Source organism: Balaenoptera acutorostrata, chromosome 9 (assembly GCF_949987535.1).
Source record: "Balaenoptera acutorostrata chromosome 9, mBalAcu1.1, whole genome shotgun sequence".
NCBI classification, from domain to species: domain Eukaryota; kingdom Metazoa; phylum Chordata; class Mammalia; order Artiodactyla; family Balaenopteridae; genus Balaenoptera; species Balaenoptera acutorostrata.
Genome location: NC_080072.1, coordinates 51,745,680 through 51,763,691, shown reverse-complemented (window position 1 = coordinate 51,763,691; position 18,012 = coordinate 51,745,680). Strand labels below are relative to the sequence as shown.

General features: G+C 39.8%; 1 protein-coding gene across 3 annotated transcripts in view; it reads right to left on the bottom strand.

Moving 5' to 3' along the window:
• RNF121 (ring finger protein 121) overlaps positions 1-18,012 on the bottom strand; it is an 84,809-nt gene that overhangs the window by 55,717 nt on the left and 11,080 nt on the right. The gene's annotated exons all lie outside the window — the stretch shown is intronic.

Here is an 18,012-nt window from a genome sequence, read left to right as displayed (position 1 = left end):
ATATTCCATTCTCTGGATGTACCACAGTTTATTTATCCATTCACCTACTGAAAGGCATCTTGGTGGCTTCCAAATTTTGGCAATTATGAATAAAGCTGCTATAAACATCTGTGTGCAGGTTTCTGTGTAGACATAAGTTTTCAGCTCCTTTGGGGAAATATTAAGGAGCACAATTGCTGGATTTGGTAACAGTATATTTAGTTTTGCAAGAAACCACCAAACTATCTTCCAAAGTGGCTGTATTATTTTGCATTCCCACCAGCAATGAATGAGAGTTCTTGTTGCTCCACATCCTTGCTAGCATTTGGTATTGTCAGTGTCTCAGATTTTGATCATTCTAATAGGTGTGTAGTGGTATCTCATTTTAATTTGAATTTCCCTGACTACGTATGATGTGGGGCATCTTTCCATATACTTATATGCCATCTATATATCTTCTTTGGTGGGCTATATGTTAAGGTCTCTAGCCCACTTTTTTTCCCGTATTTATTTATTTATTTATTTGTCGGGTCTTCGTTGCTGTGTGCGGGCTTTCTCTAGTTGCGGCGAGCAGGGGCTACTCTTCGTTGCAGTGTGTGGGCTTCTCACTGCAGTGGCTTCTCGTGTTGTGGACCACGGGCTCTAGGTGCACAGGCTTCAGTAGTTGTGGCTCTTGGGCTCTAGAGGACAGGCTCAGTAGCTGTGGTGCTTGGGCTTAGTTCCTCCACGGCATGTGAGATCTTCCCAGACCAGGGATCAAACCCATGTCCCCTGCACTGGCACGTGGATTCTTAACCATTGCGCCACCAGGCAAGTCCCTCTAGCCCACTTTTTAAAAAAAAATAATTAATTTATTTATTTATGGCTGTGTTGGGTCTTCGTTTCTGTGCGAGGGCTTTCTCTAGTTGTGGCAAGCAGGGGCCACTCTTCATCGTGGTGCACGGGCCTCTCACTATCGCAGCCTCTCTTGTTGCAGAGCACAGGCTCCAGACGCGCAGGCTCAGTAATTGTGGCTCACGGGCCCAGTTGCTCCACGGCATGTGGGATCTTCCCAGACCAGGGCTTGAACCCGTGTCCCCTGCATTGGCAGGCAGATTCTCAACCACTGCGCCACCAGGGAAGCCCTCTAGCCCACTTTTAATCAGGTTGTTTTCTTATTAGTGAGTTTAAAGAGTTCTTTGTATATTTTGGATAACAATCCTTTATCTGATAGGTCTTTTGCAAATATATTCTCCCAGTTTGTGGCTTGTGCTTTCATTCTCCTGACAGTTTCTTTTGCAGAGCAGACCTTTTAATTTTAATTAAGTCTAGCTTATCAGTTCTTTCTTTCAGGGATCATGCCTGATGTTGTATCTAAGAAGTCATTGCCAAATCCAAGGTCACCTAGATTTTCTCCTATGTTATCTTCTAAGAGTTTTATAGTTTTGCTTTATGATCTCATTGAGGTTTGTGGTCCATTTTAAGTTACCTTTTGTGATGGATATAAAGCCTGTGTCTAGAACCTTTTTTTTTTTTACTTGTGGATGTCTTGATTGCTCTAGCACCATTTGTTGACAGACTCTCTTTGCTCCATTGTATTGCCTTTACCCCTTTGTCAAAGATCAATTGAATAAATTTACGTAGGTCTATCTCTGAGCTCTCCATTCTGTTCCACTGATCTATTTGTCTATTCTTTCACCAGTACCAGTACCACAGTGTCTTGATTACTATAACTTTATAGTAAGTTTTGAAGTTGGGTAAGTAGTCCTCCAATTTTGTTCTTCTCCTTCAATACTGTATTGGGTATTCTAGGTATTTTGCTTCTCCATATAAACTTTAGAATCAGTTTATTGATAGCTATAAAATACCTTGCTGGGATTTTGATTGGGATTGCAATGAATCTATAGATCAAGTTGGGAAGAACTGACATCCTGACAACATTGAGTCTTCCTTTACATGGACATGGAATATCTCTCCATTTAGTTCTTTGATATCTTTCATCAGTTTTACAGTTTTCCTCATATAGGTCTTGTACATATTTTGCTATATTTATATCTACATATGTTATTTTTATTTGTGCTAAAGTAAATGGTATTGTGGGGTTTCTTAAAAGATTTTTTTTCATGTGGACCATTTTTAAAGTCTTTACTGAATTTGTTGCCATACTGCTTCTGTTTTATGTTTTGGTTTTTTGGCTGCGAGTCACGTAGGATCTCAGCTCCCCAACCAGGGATCGAACCCACACCCGCTGCACTGGAAGGTGAATTCTAACGACTGTAACACCAGGGAAGTCCCTGGTATTGTGCTTTTAATTGCAAATTCCATTTGTTCATTCTTGGTACACAGGAAAGCAGTTGACTTTGGTATATTAACTGCATATCCTGCAACCCTGCTATAATAGCTTATTAGTACTAGGAGGTTTTTGGTTGATCCTTTCTATAGATGACCATTTCATCTGTGAACAAAGATGGTTTTATTTCTTCCTTTCACATCTATATTCATTTTATTTCCTTTTCTTGCCTTATTGTGTTAGCTAGGACTTCCAGTATGATGCTGAAAAGCAGTGGTCAGAGGGAACAACCTTGCCTTGTTCCTGATCTTAGTGGAAAACTTCATGCTTCTCACCAGGTAAGTATGTTAGCTGTAAGTTTTGGGTAGATATTCTTTATCAAGTTGAGGAAGTTCCCCTATATTCCTAGTTTAATGAGAAATTTTTATCTTGAATGGGTGTTAGATTTTGTCAAATGATTTTTCTGCATATATAGATATGTTCATGTAATTTTTCTTCTTTAATCTGTTGATGTGATAGATTACATTAATTAATTTTTCAAATATTGAACCAGGTTTGCATACCTAGGATAAATTCCACCTGGTCATGGTGTATGATCCTTTTTATACACTGCTGGATTCAATTTGTTAATGTTTTGTTAATGATTTTTACATCTATGTTCATGAGAGACATTGGTCTATAGTTGTCTTATAATATCTTTGTCTGGTTTTGGTATTAGGGTAATGCTGACCTCATAGAATGAGTTAGGAAGTATTCACTCTGCTTCTATCTTCTGAAAGAGACTGTAGAGAATTGCTATAATTTCTTCCTTAAATGTTTGGTAGAATTCACCAGTGAACCCATCTGGGCCTGGTACTTTCTGCTTTGGAAGGTTATTAATTATTCAATGAATTTCTTTAATAGACATAGGCCAATTCTGATTGTCTGTCTTCTTGTGTGAGTTCTGACCGACTGTGTCTTTGAAGGAATTGGTCCATTTCATCTAGGTTATCAAATTTGTGGTCATAGAGTTGTTCATAGTATTCCTTTATTATCCTTTTAGTGTCCATTGGCTCTGTAGTGATGTCCCCTCTTTCATTTCTGATGTTAGGAATTTGTATCCTCTATTTTTTCTTAGTTAGCCTGGCTACAGGTTTATCAACTTTATTAATCTTTTCAAAGAACCAACTTTTGATTTTGTTGATTTTTTCTAGATTTCCTGTTTTCAATTTCATTGATTTCTGCTCTAATTTTTATTATTTCTTTTCTTCTGCTTATCTTGGATTTAATTTGCTCTTTTTATGGTTTCCAAAGGTGGAAGTTTGGATGACTGATTTTAGATCTTTCCTTTTTTTCTAATATGTGCATTCAGTGCTATACATTTCCCTCTAAGCTCTGCTTTTGCTGTATCCACAAATTTTGATACGTTTTCATATTCATTTAGTTCAAACATATTTAAATTTCTCTTGAGATTTCTTTTTTGATCCATGTGTTATTTAAGCAGCATGTTGTTTAATCTCCCAAGTATTTGTGGATTTTTCCAGCTATCTTCCTGTTACTGATTTCTGATTTAATTCCATTGTACACTGAGAGCAGAAAATATATGATTTTTATTCTTTTAAATTTGTTAAGGTATATTTTATGGCCCACAATGTGGTCTATCCTGGTGAATGCTCCATGAGAACTTGAGAAGACTGTCTAGTCTATTCTGCTGTTGCTGGATGAAGTAGTCTATAAATATCCATTATATTCAGTTAATTGATGGTGTCATTGAGTTCAGCCTTGCCTTCATGAATTTTCTGCTTGCTAGATCTGCCCCTTTGTGACACAGGAGTGTTGAATTCTCCAACTATAACAGTGGATTCATCTATTTCTCCTTGCAGTACTATCATTTTTTGCCTTATGTATTTTCACACCCTATTGTTAGGTATACACACATTAAGACACTGTTATGTCTTCTTGGAGAACTGACTCCTTTATCATTATGTAATGCCCCTCTTTTTTAAAATTTATTTATTTATTTATTTATTTATTTTTGGCTGCGTTGGGTCTTCGTTGTTGCACGCAGGCTTTCTCTAGTTGCAGCGAGCGGGGGCTACTCTTCATTGCGATGCACAGGCTTCTCATTGTGGTGGCTTCTCTTGTTGCGGAGCACAGGCTCTAGGCATGCGGACTTCAGTAGTTGTGGCACACGGGCTTGGTTACTCCGCAGCATGTGGGATCTTCCTGGACCAGGGCTCGAACCCGTGTCCCCTGCACTGGCAGGCAGATTCTTAACCACTGCACCACCAGGGAAGCCCTGTAATGCTCCTCTTGATCCCTGATAACTTTCTGTGCTCTGAAGTCTGCTCTATCTGAAATTAATATAGCTACTCCTGCTTTCTTTTGATTGTCAGCCTGATATATCTTTCCCCATTCCTTTACTTTTAATCTATATGTGTCCTTTTATTTAAAATGGGGTTCTTTTAGATATATAGTTGGGTCTTGTATTTTTTATCCACTCTGACAATCTCTGTTTTTTAACTGATGCATTTAGATCATTAATGTTCAAAGTGATTATTAATATAGTTGGATTAGCATCTACTACATTTGTTACTGTTTTCTATTTGTTGCCCTTATTCTTTGTTTCTATTTTTGTCTTCCAATCTTTTTCTGCCTTTTGTAGCTTTAACTGAGAATATTATATGATTACATTCTCTTTCCTTTCTTAGCTTATCAGTTATACTTTTTTAAAAAATTTATTATTATTAATATTTTTTGGCCTAACTGTGCAGCTTGTGGGATCTTAGTTCCCAGACCAGGGATGGAAACCAGGCCCTCGGCAGTGAAAGTGTACTGGACTGCCAGGGAATTCCCTATGCTTTTATTTTTACTTCTTTTAGTAGTTGCTCTAGAGTTTGTAGTATACATTTACAAATAATAAAACCCACTTTCAAATAATACTATACCACCTTACAGATAGTTTGAGTACCTTATAACAACAAAATAATCCTAATTCCTCCCTTTCATCCCTTGTATCATTGCTGTCACTCATTTCACTTATCCATAAATACACACACACAAACATACATAGTCAAATATAGTGTTGGTATTATTACTTTGAAAAAACTATTCTGTTAGATCAATCAACAATATGTAAAATAGGGAATTCTCTGGTGGTCCAGTGGTTAGGACTCCATGCTCTCACTGCCAAGGGCCCAGGTTCGATCCCTGGTCGAGAAACTAAAATCCTATAAGCTGGGCTTCCCTGGTGGCGCAGTGTTTAAGAATCTGCCTGCCAATGCAGGGGACACGGGTTCGAGCCCTGGTCTGGGAAGATCCCACATGCCGCGGAGCAACTAAGCCCGTGAGCCACAACTACTGAGCCTGCGCATCTGGAGCCTGTGCTCTGCAACGGGAGAGGCCGCGACAGTGAGAGGCCCGCGCACTGCAATGAAGAGTGGCCCCCGCTCGCCACAGCTGGAGAAAGCCCTCGCACAGAAACAAAGACCCAACACAGCCAAAAATAAATAAATAAATAAATAAATTTATAAAAAAAAAAAAAAATCCTATAAGCTGTGTGGTGCAGCAAAAAAAAAAAAAAAAAAAAAAAATATATATATATATATATAAAATAAAAGAGCATCTACAAATATCCTATAGCTTACATTATATTTAATGGTGAAAGATTGAATGCTTTCCCCCTAAGATCAGAAATGTCAGGATGTCCACCCTCACCACTACTATTCAACATAATACTGAAGTTTCTAGCCAGCAAAATAAGGCAATAAAAGGTACAGATTAGAAAGAAATAAAACTGCCCCTTATTTGCAGATGACATCATGGCCTACATAGAATATCCCAAAGAATCTACCAAAAAAAAAAAAAAAAAAAAGGCTAGAACTTATAAGTGAGTTCAATGAGGTGGCAGAATACAATATAAACATACACACAAAAATTGTATTTCTATATATTAGCAATGAACATATGGAAAATGACATTTAAGATACAATAAAACTTACAATCGCTCATTAAAAAAAGAATTAGTAAAATAAATGTTTTTATTCTACCTTCACTTATTCCCTCTCCAATGCTCTTCCTTTCTTTATGTAGATCTGAGGCTCTGACTTCTATTATTTTCCTCTCTCTAAAGAACTTCTTTTAACACTTCTTGCAAGGCAGACCTACTGGCAATAAATTTGCTCTATTTTTGTCTGTCTTTATTTCTCCTCTTTTGAAGGCTAATTTCATGGGATACCGAATTCTAGGCTGGTGGGGTTTTTGTTTTTTTCAACACTATAAACATTTCATTCTACTCTCTTCTTGCTTGCCTGGTTTCTGAGGATAAACTGGATGTAATTCTTATCTTTGCTCCTCTGTAGGTTAAGGTGTTGTCTCCTCTGGCTTCTTTCAGGATTCTTTGTCTTTGATTTTCTATCATTTGAAAAATGATATGCCTAGATTTACTGGGGGTTTCTGGCATTTATCCTGCTTGGTGTTTTCTGAACTTCCTGGATCAGTGGTTTGGTGTCTGACATTAATTTGGGAAAATTCTCAGTCATTATGGTTTCAAATATTCTGTTTCTCTCCTTCTTCTCCTGGTATTCTCATGATGCATCTGTCTTAGTCTGTTCAGGCTGCTATAATAAAATACCATTGACCGGGTGGCTTATAAACAACAAACATTTACTTCTCACATTTCTGGAGTGTGGGAAGTCCGGGATCACAGCATAAGCAGATTCTGTGTCTGGTGAGGGCTTCCTGGTTCATAGACAGCTGACTTTTTGCTATGTCCTCACATGGTGCAAGGGGCTAGGAAACTCTGTGGGGCCTCTTTTATAAGTGCACAAATCCCAATTATGAGGGCTCTGCCCCCATGACCTAACCACCTCCCAAAGGCCCCACCTCCTAATACCATCACCTTGAGGATTAGGAGTTTAACATATGAATTTGGGGGGAACACAAACATTCAGACCACAGCAGCATACATTACTTTTGTAGTTGTCCCACAGTTCTTGGTTATTTTGTTTTTTCTAGTCTTTTTTCTTTTTCCTTTTATAGGTTTCTACTCAAATATCCTCAAGCTCAGAGATTCTTTCCTCAGCCATGTCTAGTCTACTGATAAGCCCATTAAAGGTATTCTTCATTTCTGTTATAGTGTTTTTGATCTCTAAACACTTCTTTTGGGTTCTTTCTTAGAATTTCCATCTCTCTGTTTACAATGCCCAGTTGTTCTTGCATGTCATCTACTTTACCCATTCGAGCCTTAGCATGGTAATCATACTTATTTTAAATTCCCTGTCTAATAATTCCAAGATCCCTGCCATAGATGGGTCTAATTCTGATACCTGGTATGTCTCTTCAAAGTATGTTTTTTGCTTTTTAGTATACCTTGTAATTTTTTCTTGATAGCTGGGCATGATATACCAGGTAAAAGGAACTGCTATAAATAGACCTTTAGTAATGTGGTGGTATGTTGAGGGAGGGGAAGCATTCAATAGTCCTATGATTGGGTTTCAGTCTTTTAGTGAGTCTGTGCCTCTGGAATGTGAACTTCACAAGTGCTTCTCAGTGCCTCACCCACCCCTCTTAGGTGGGACATGATGGTGTGAGTGGACTGGAGTTGGGTATTTCCCTTCTCCAAGATGAAAGGCTAGAGCTGACTAGAGATGGGTATTTCCTTTCCCCTGGGTCAGTTAGGCTCTGATAAAACCCCAACAGGTTAGGCTCTGGTTAAAGTTTCCCCTGATGGCAGACCTTAAGAAGAACAGAATTCTCTGTAGTATTTTTTTTTTCTGTAGTATTTTTAAATGGCTCCTTTCCCCCACCCCTGCCAAAGCACAAAAGGGTTTTTCTCAATACTCAGTGTAAGAACCTGATAGATATCCAAGAAGTCATTGTGGGGGGCCCTCAATGACTGAGTCCCCCTGGAGTTTTTTAACTCTGAGTTGTCCACACTGAGCCTCCAGCAATTCATCAATTACAATCCATGTTTCCCTTCTCCAGCACTGGTTCCCACAGAGGTTTCTGCTTCTGTAAGTTGTGATTCTCTATATTCACCTGTTTGTCTCTCCAATTTGGGGGGCAGCAATTTGCCTTTGCCCTATGACCTTACTTCTCTTAAAAATCTAAGAATTGTTAATTTTTCAGTTTGTTCAGCTTTTTACTTGTTCTTAGGACAGAATGGTGATTTCCAAGCTTCTTACATGCCTATTGGAACTCTTTTGCCCATTTTTAAAATTAAGTTATTTATATTTTTATTACTGAGTTGTAAAAGTTTTTTATATATTCTGGATACAAAATCCCTTATCTGATATATGACTTGCAAGTCTCCCATTCTGTGGGTTGTCTTTTTACTTTCTTGGTGGTATCCTTTGCAATACAAAAGTTTTTCATTGTGATGAAACCCAATTTACTTTTTCTTTTATTGCTTGTGTTTTTGGTGTCATATCTAAGAAACCGTTACCTAATTTGGTAGTGATTTATAACTGTTTTCTTCTAAGAGTTTTATAGTTTTAGTTATTACATTTAGGTCATTGGTCTGTTTTGAGTCAATGTTTGTATATGGTGTGAGGCAGGAGTCCTACTAGCATGTGGCTATCTAGTTGTTTCAGCGTCATTTGTTGAAAAGACTATTCATTCCCCATGTGTACCTGATTGTTCACATTGGCTCTTAACTCTCTAAGATGGTGCAACACTCTTGTTTTCCACATCATTTTCTTAAGTGTCCACATAGCTCTATAAATTTTGCTGACAGAACCTCAGAAAGACTAAAAAGGTAGCTGGAGATATATAATACCATATATCCAATACCATAAACAACATATGTAAATCATACCATAGAGAAAGAAAAAGCCTAAAGAAAGCCTCTGAAGCTATCTGTGAGGTTTGATACATTTATTCATTTACTCAACTCTCATTTAAGGTACTTCTGTTCTAAATGTGTAGGTTCTGGGCTAGGCATGGAGATACAAAGATGAACCAGACTTTTTTTCCTGCCCTTGAGAAGACAGATTTAAAAATAAAATAATTAGGTTGTTTTAAAAGCATGAATTTACTCAGCAGAGGGAGCACAATTGTTTCCATTTTACAGAAGGCACAAATGAGATATAAAGGAGAAAAATGACTCACTGAAGATCACCGTTATGGGGCATAGGGATAGGAGTGATGGGGAGAGGATCACAGACCTTAAGGGAGGAATCAGAGTCAGGGCTTAGGGCCACAAATGGCCAGGCCAATGACTAGTCACAAGGTCCTGCTAGTGCCACATTATGACTTTCATGGGCCCTAGGTACTTTTGCCTTTGTGGAACCCTTTCTCTATTAGAAAAATATTTAAAAATATATTTTATGACTGCATTGATATAATATAATCCAAGATGAATTATATTCATGTTTTCTTCTGATTAAAAGAAATTAAGACATTTTTATGGGCCCCTGGGTACTGTGCCTGTTGGATAAGTCAGCCCTGAGTCCTGCTGTCTCCCCACAGCTATGCACCAAGAATTCTCTCCCCAGCTGCCAAATCACATAGCTCTGCTGCTTCTGAGATTCTGTTCTCTACCGGGCCTGATCAAGTGGCATGAGGTTTAGGTTCACATTAAATCTCACACTGCCTAAATCCACACAGAAAAGGTAACCTCACTCTACTCCTATAAGGACTATACAGTTATTGGGCAATCATTTGCCAATAATGTGTATTCTGTGTTCAAGGAAGGTTTAGATACATTCATGAATGATCAAACCCAAAGAAACAGACATGTCATGACCTACAAACACCAGTCATAGGAAGCATGTGCCTGGCATCTTGAAGACAGCCAATAAATATCTGTTCATTCAATCACAAGACAGGCATAAAACAAAGTCTCTTCCTTATAAAACTTACCATCTAATGAAGAAAACAATAAATATACAAAATAAACATATATTTATATATATGAAATAATTTCTGGTAGTGTTATGAAGAAAAAGAAAGCAGGGTAAGAGCAGAAAGAATGAAAAAGGAGTGCATTATGTGGCTACATGTAGACACTCTGGTTTGGTTTCCCCAAAAAGACTTCCAATAACAGGAGAACTTGCTGGGCAGGCTGAATAGTGAAACTAGCCCATGTAGTATGTCTTATTTCCTTGGGTTTTATCTCATTCCCACTTTTCACCCCAAGAAATGGCTTCAGGGCAACAACCACCTTTCTCAGTGACAAGAAAAAGAGTTGTAGGTCCTAATCTGGCATAGCTATTTACTTGCTATATGTCAATGAACAGGGCACTTCTCTCTATGCCTATTTCCCCATATATAAAATGAGGAAATTGGCTTAAGTGACTTTCAAGGTCCCTTAAAGCTAAAATGCTATAATAATTCATACCAAATCTGCCAAATCTGTCTAACTCCAAAGCTCTGGAGTCAGCTATAATACTTTGGCTTTCCAAACTGCCACAGTTACCTTAGTTACCACAGAAGTGAAAGCAAAATGCCTTTAGTGTAGTGAGGTGTGATTTAACAGGATGCTACCAAATTAAATCAATGAAAATTTACCAAGTGACTACCATAAGCATGCATCAGGAATATCCATCATTTGGGGGATGGCCTCTTGCCTTGGCTTCAAGTACCTTCTAACTGCAAAGGGCCCTAAACTCTGGAACCCCATCTACCAGGGTAACCAGGAACTTCAAAGGTCTCAGCTGATCCTGTCAAGTTACAGAATGATCAATCATGCAGCTAGAGACTTCACTCTTTCACAAAACATTAGAGATGAATAAGCCCAACCTTTGCCCTTGAGGTAGTCACAGTCCAGGGGGTAGGGGTGAGACAGGTTAAACATAATATGATAAGGATAACCACTGACATATAAACAAAATGCTGTGTAAGCCCAGAGAAAGGAGAGATTAGTTAGTTCCTGAACCTGGTACAGCAAAACCACCAGGCTGGCTGCCTCTATCTCGTGGGGACAGATACTATGGTGTGCTGAGTGATTAGGATTACAAGTGAAGTCCAAAGTTTCACAGGCTACCCCTATTTGTAACTCCTTATTCCCCTCTCACTCACATTCTTCTCCAACCCCTTAGCCCTGGCAAGAATTCCAGGCCAATAAATTAAAGTGGAACTACCTCACTTTTCAGACCTCATAAGTCAGCTGGGGATCATGCAGACATTGGTTATGCTTAACCTAACTGAAAAGCCTGACATGGACAGCACACTGTAGGCAGTGGAGTCAGAGTAGATGCTGGCTGAAAATAACTGCTATGGCTGCTGTCTGCCCTCCACTCCTACCCCTCCTACCATCACCAGAAAAGCACATCCTCCAGGCCAGCTGAATTGGAAAGCTTTTTTAAAGAAACTCTTAAAATTTATACAAAAGTGGAAGGAATAGTTTAATGACCTCTCTCCCATTCAACAATTATCAAATTTGGGGGCACCTAATGTACACTTCTTTGGTTCTTCAATTCCTACCCCATAAAATTCATATTTCTCAGACTGGCTTCCTCCCCACCTGACCCTCCTCTCTTACTCTTTCCCATATGCACTCCAGCCTCTAATACACTCTATACTTTTCTACCCATCCTTAAAGATCCAACCCAGATGTCACCTCTTACAGAGCCCTTCCAGAACAGAACTTTCTACAGCTTTCTATGAAACTCCTAAAGCCCTAAATCTGGACTATCCATGTGCTGATCACATCTACCCACCTATGAAATCTCCCTCCAATTTTTCATTGCCACACCTTCGTGGTTCAGACTTTATCTCGTGCTCTCTCCTAGACCTGCAGTGACTTCCAAGTGATCTCCCTGATGCAAATCTTGCCAGTACAGATTCATAACAGGAGCAGCCACAGTAATCTTTATTAGACACACATCTGACTGCATCAGCCCCCTACTTTGACAAACTTTAATAACTTTCTACTGCCTTTGGATTAAAGTCCAAACTCCTTTGTATGACACACAAGGTGTTTCATAATGTGGTATATAACCAGCTACTTATCTCACCACCTCCAACAAACGGCTTTTACTCCAGCCACACTAAACCACCTACCACTCTAAGGTGCTCTTCCCTTTTAGCCCTCAGTGCTTTGGCTGCTGCTGTCTTCTCTCCTTAGAATTCTTTCCTCACCTTCACTGTCTAGTTCATTTCTATTCCTTCTTTAAGATGTAGCTCAAATATCACCTCCTTTGTGACACATTCTCCAACTTTATTCATTCACACACCCATTCAACAACTGTTAACTGATCATATGTTAAGCTCTAGACAGGGGATACAATAAATAACAGCTCTCACTCTCATGGAGCTTAGAGTCTAGTAGATCTCCTCAGGTGGAGTAATTCCTTTCCTCCTCTGGTCTCCTGCAGAAATTTACAATTTGCACAAACCTCTAAGCTCACATTTATTACTTTTTATACTTGTTTCTGTTTCCCTCACTAGACTCTAATCATCTTGAGGCCAAGGATCTTTTCTTATTTTTAAGGCTTTGTTGAGGTATAGCATCCATATCAGGTGGACAGTTCAATGACTGTTCATATATTTATAGAGTTGTACAGCCATCTTATTTTAAATCATTTCCATCACACTAAAAAGAAAGCTCAAGCCCACTGGCCAACTCCCTATTCCTATCCCTAGACCTAAGCAACCACTAATCTACTTTATATCTCTATAGATCTGTCTATTCTGGACCTTTCATGTAAATGAAGTCATACAATATGCTGTCTTTTTTGACTGGCTTCTTTTTTTAAAAAAATAAATTTATTTTTATTTGTTTGTTTATTGATTGATTGATTGATTGGCTGTGTTCGGTCTTCATTGCTCCACGCAGACTTTCTCTAGTTGTGGTGAGCAGGGGCTACTCTTAGTTGCGATGCGTGGGCTTCTCATTGCTGTGGCTTCTCTTGTTGCGGAGCACGGGCTCTAGGTGCGTGGGCTTCAGTAGTTGTGGCACGCGGGCTCAGCAGTTGTGGTTCACAGGCTCTAGAGTGCAGGACTTAGTTGCTCTGTGGCATGTGGGATCTTCCTGGACCAGGGATCGAAACTGTGTCCCCTGCACTGGCAGGCAGATTCTTAACCATTGCGCCACCAGGGAAGTCCCTTGACTGGCTTCTTTCATGTAGCATAATGTTCTTCAAAGATCATCCATATTACAGCATGTATCAGCAGTTCACTCCTTTTTCTTGACAAGTAATCTTCCACTGTATGGATATACATTTTATTTATCCATTTACCAGCTGATACACACTTGAGTTGTTTCTACTTTTTGGCTATTATAATACTGCTATGAACATTTGTGTATAAGCTTTTATGGGGACATATGTTTTTATTTCTCAAGTAAATATCTGGAGTGGAATTACTGGGTCATATGGTAACTCTACGCTTAACCTTTTGAGGAATTGCCAAACTGTTTTCCACAGCAGCTGCACCACTTTACATTTCCACTAGCAGTGCATGAGGATTCCAATTTTTCCACATCCACAACACTTGTTATTATGTCTTTTTGATTATAGCATCATAGTGGGTATGAAGTGGTATCTCACTGTAGTTTTGATTTGCATTTCTCAGATGGCTAATGATGTTCAACATCTTTTCATGTGCTTATTGGCCATTTATATATTTTCTTTGGAGACAGGTCTATTCAGATCGTTTGTTCATTTTTTATTGGATTATTTATCTTTTTCTTGTTGAGTTTAAGAGTTCATTACATATCCCAAACACAAGTCCCTCATCAGATATATGGTTTGCAAATATTTTCTCCCATTTAGCAATCCTAAGTGGTCTGAGGATCATCTGATTCTTACTAATTTTTGCATTTCAAAGAACTAGCACGTAATCTGGCACACTGTATGTGTTCAATAAATGTTAAATGGATGTTACATAACATTAACTGCTTTGAAGACAAGAATAATGCCTTAGGGACTTCCCTGGTGGTGCAGTGGTTAAGAATCCGCCTGCCAATGCAGGGAACACGGGTTCGAGCCCTGGTCTGGGAAGATCCCACATGCCGTGGAGCAACTAAGCCCATGTGCCACAACTACTGAGCCTGCGTTCTAGAGCCTGTGAGCCACAGTTTCTGGCACAGTATCTGTTCATTCGATCACAAGACAGGCATAAAACAAAGCCTCTTCCCTTATAAAACTTACCATCTAATGAAGAAGACAGACAATCAATATACAAAATAAGCATATATTTATATATATGAAATAATTTCTGGTAGCAGTGTTATGAAGAAAAGAAAGCAGGGTAAGAAAGCTCTTACTACTGAGCCCACGAGCCGCAACTACTGAAGCCCGCGCGCCTAGAGCCCATGCTCCACAACGAGAGGCCACCGCAACAAGAGAAGCCACTGCACTGAGAAGCACGCGCACTGCAACGAAGAGCAGCCCCGGCTCTCCGCAACTAGAGAAAGCCTGCGCACAGCAACGAAGACCCAACACAGCCAAAAATAAATAAATAAATTTATATTTTAAAAAAAGAATAATGCCTTACTCATTCAGCATCTCCCTCACACTTCACACCTAGCACTAGACACAAAGCACACACCTTGGAAATACACAGAGACTGAGTAACTCTCACTTGAACAGACAGTGGGGATGATGTTGCAAAAGAATCCAGGGAACTTGGAAAGCCATCTGAAACCAACAGAACTTACCTGTTTATATTGGCTACTACCAGTTACCCCTGAGACAGCTGCTGCTCTCTGAGAATAAGAAGCAACTTCTATATAAGCCATTCTTGCAGTGGCCCACACTCAGAAGTAGTCATCAAAATGCTCTATTACTTAGAAAACTGGTCCCCTCCCTCCATTCCCTTAGCCAGTGGGAGATATTAAGCACATGACAGCACTAACTGACATGCTGGCTTTGCCTGAAGTGCCCTTTCTTCTCCTTAAGGAGCTCAAACTTGATCTAAAGAGACAGGCTGGTATCTGGACCACATCAGAGATGTAGAGCTGGCAAAGGTGCTCCATCCTTTGTGGTTTCTAAGTTAGAAAGTGACTCTTCCTCTTAAGCACTAACATGAAATCCTTCGTGATCATTAATAGCCAACAGTAAATACTTTCCAAACTTAACACAGAATACAAATAGGACTGAAGGAAGCTTTGGGGAGAAGGAAAAACTGAAGAACATGGCTTGTTGCACCAGAAGGCCTAGGTCAGTGGGGCAGGAAATGTCTCTAACATCTCTTCCTTTCTATAATATTATTCAAGCTACAAACATAATCTAGGCCCTTCAACTTCATGCCCTTCCTGCTAGTCACTGTGTCACTCAAATTCAAAATCTTCTGGTTTGCCAATGCTGCCTATAAGAGAAAGGAAGAACTCCTCAGTAGGCCACACAGTGCCCTCCATGACAGCATTGAGAGTAACCTCTCCTGTAACCACACAAGGCCATGATCTGACTCCAGTCTGCCTGGCACTTAACATATGCTCCCCTGCACTATGTATAATACACCGGAAAGCACATGCACTTTGGAATTAGATAAGTCTGGAAGCCCTACTTGCCTGGATTAAGGTATGTCTTCCCTGCCTCTTTATTATTATTTTTATTTATTTATTTGTTTGTTTATTTATTTATTTATTTATTTATTTGCTGCGTTGGATCTTTGTTGCTGCGCACAGGCTTTCTCTAGTTGCAGCAAGTGGGGGCTACTCTTTGTTGCAGTGCACAGGCTTCTCATTGCGGTGGCTTCTCTTGTTGTAGAGTACGGGCTCTAGGAGTGTGGGCTTCAGTAGTTGCAGCACACAGGCTCAGTAGTTGTGGCTCGTGGGCTCTAGAGTGCAGGCTCAGTAGTTGTGGTGCACGGGCTTAGCTGCTCCGCAGCATGTGGGATCTTCCCTGACCAGGGTTCGAACCCGTGTCCCCTGCATTAGCAGGCGGATTCTTAACCACTGAGCCACCATTCCCTGCCTCTTTAATCCCTTCTCCATTTCTGTCCCCCGAGTGATCTTTCTAGAATTCAAATCTGATCCAGTCACTCACCTAAGTGCTTAAAGTTCTTCCACAGTTAATCAGCCACTACACATAAAATCCAAACTCCTTAGCATAGCATATAAGGCCTTACATGATCTCACACCTGCTTCCCTTTCCAGTCTTCCTACTTCCTCATTACGCCCCACCTTCTACTTGGATGCTCCAATAATACTATACCTTATACAGTGACCTGTCAGTGCTGTTCTCTCCCTCTCACCTCCCACCTTGCACATGTTGCTCCTCCTGCTTAGAGGGCCCTCCGCCTCTCTCCTTGGCTGGTTAATTTCTAGTCATTTTCCACATCAGCTAAAGTGCCACTTCTCTGGGGAGCCTCTCCTGATCCCTTTCCCACCATTTTCTGTGCTCCCAGAGAGCTCTGTGCTTCTCTGTATTACAGCAGTTATTACATCTGCTTATTTCACTAACTGTTCCACTGGACTATGAGCAGCCTGAGAGTAGGGCCTATGTCTTCATTATCCTTCACAGCTAAGACAGTGCCTTTGTAAATGCTCAGGGTATACTTGATGAATGGATAAATGAATGAAAAGGATTTTCCCACCATATACATAAAGCTGGCATAACAAATAACTTTATTATTACTTTAAGCCGACAACATTGCAACTCAGAGTGTCGTACTGACTTGTCTCACGTAACAACTGTGTGGTAGAGCTAGTATAAAAAGCCAGATCTTCAGAGACCCAGACCAATGTCCAGACCTCTCCCCTGACTCTAAGCTCATATTTCCAACTGCCTAATTAACACCACCACTTAGATGTTTACATAGCCATCTCAAACTTAACATGGCCAAAATTTTTCTGCATTTCCTCCCCACCGCCCAACAAAAATTTCTCCCAGTCCGTCCTGTTTCACTACACAATAACATCAGCCATGGTGTTGCCAACTACTCAAGTCAAAGCAAAACAAATTCATAAAACCTGAAAGTCAAGCTTGATTATTTCTTTCCCTTACGTCCCATATCCAATCCACCAGCAAGTCTTGTAGGCTCTACTTCAAAACATATTCTAATTTCATCCACTTTTCTCCATCTCTGCCACCCTACCCGCCCCGCCCCCAACTCCAAAACTATCATTTCTCACCCAGACTACTGCAATAGTCTCTTAACTGCCCTCCTCGAAAGCCTCCCTACAATCCGTTCTCCTCAAAGCAGCCAGAAAGATCTTTTTGAAAAATGCAAATCAGCTCACCTCACTCCTATTTTTAACACCATCCAAAATCTTCACTGTACTCTCAAAAAAATTAAACAAATTTAGCAGTACCTACAAGGTCTTACAGATCTGACTCTGCTAAACTCCTTGACTTCATATGGTACTATTTTTCTCTTGCTCACTATAATTCAGTCCCATTGGCCTTCTTTTTTGGTCCCAAGACATGCCTAACTCGTTCCCACCGATTTATACTTGCTTCTCCCTCCACTTGACACACGTATGCTTCCAAATCTTCAAATTGCTAAGTCTTCTTCATTCAGGTCTTAGTTCAAATATCACCTCCTCAGAGGCATTCCATAAACCACCGTATTGAAAGTAGCACCTCTCCTCTAGTCGTTCTCTATCCCATCACCCTACTTTTCTCAGAGCACCTATCACCATTTGGAGTTATCGTGCTTGTTACTTATTCATTACTTGCGTTTCCCCCATTAGAAAGTAAACTTCACAAGAGCAAGGACCTTGGTTGTCCTGTTCACTGCTGAATTACTGGACCTAGGAATATTCCTGATATCCTGAAGTCACAAGTATTTGAAGAAGGGAAGAATGAATAAACAATACAGATTACATACTTAATAAATGCTTGATGAATGTGTGAGTGAATGAATTACGGAGTGGAATGGAAAGGGAAAAAAAA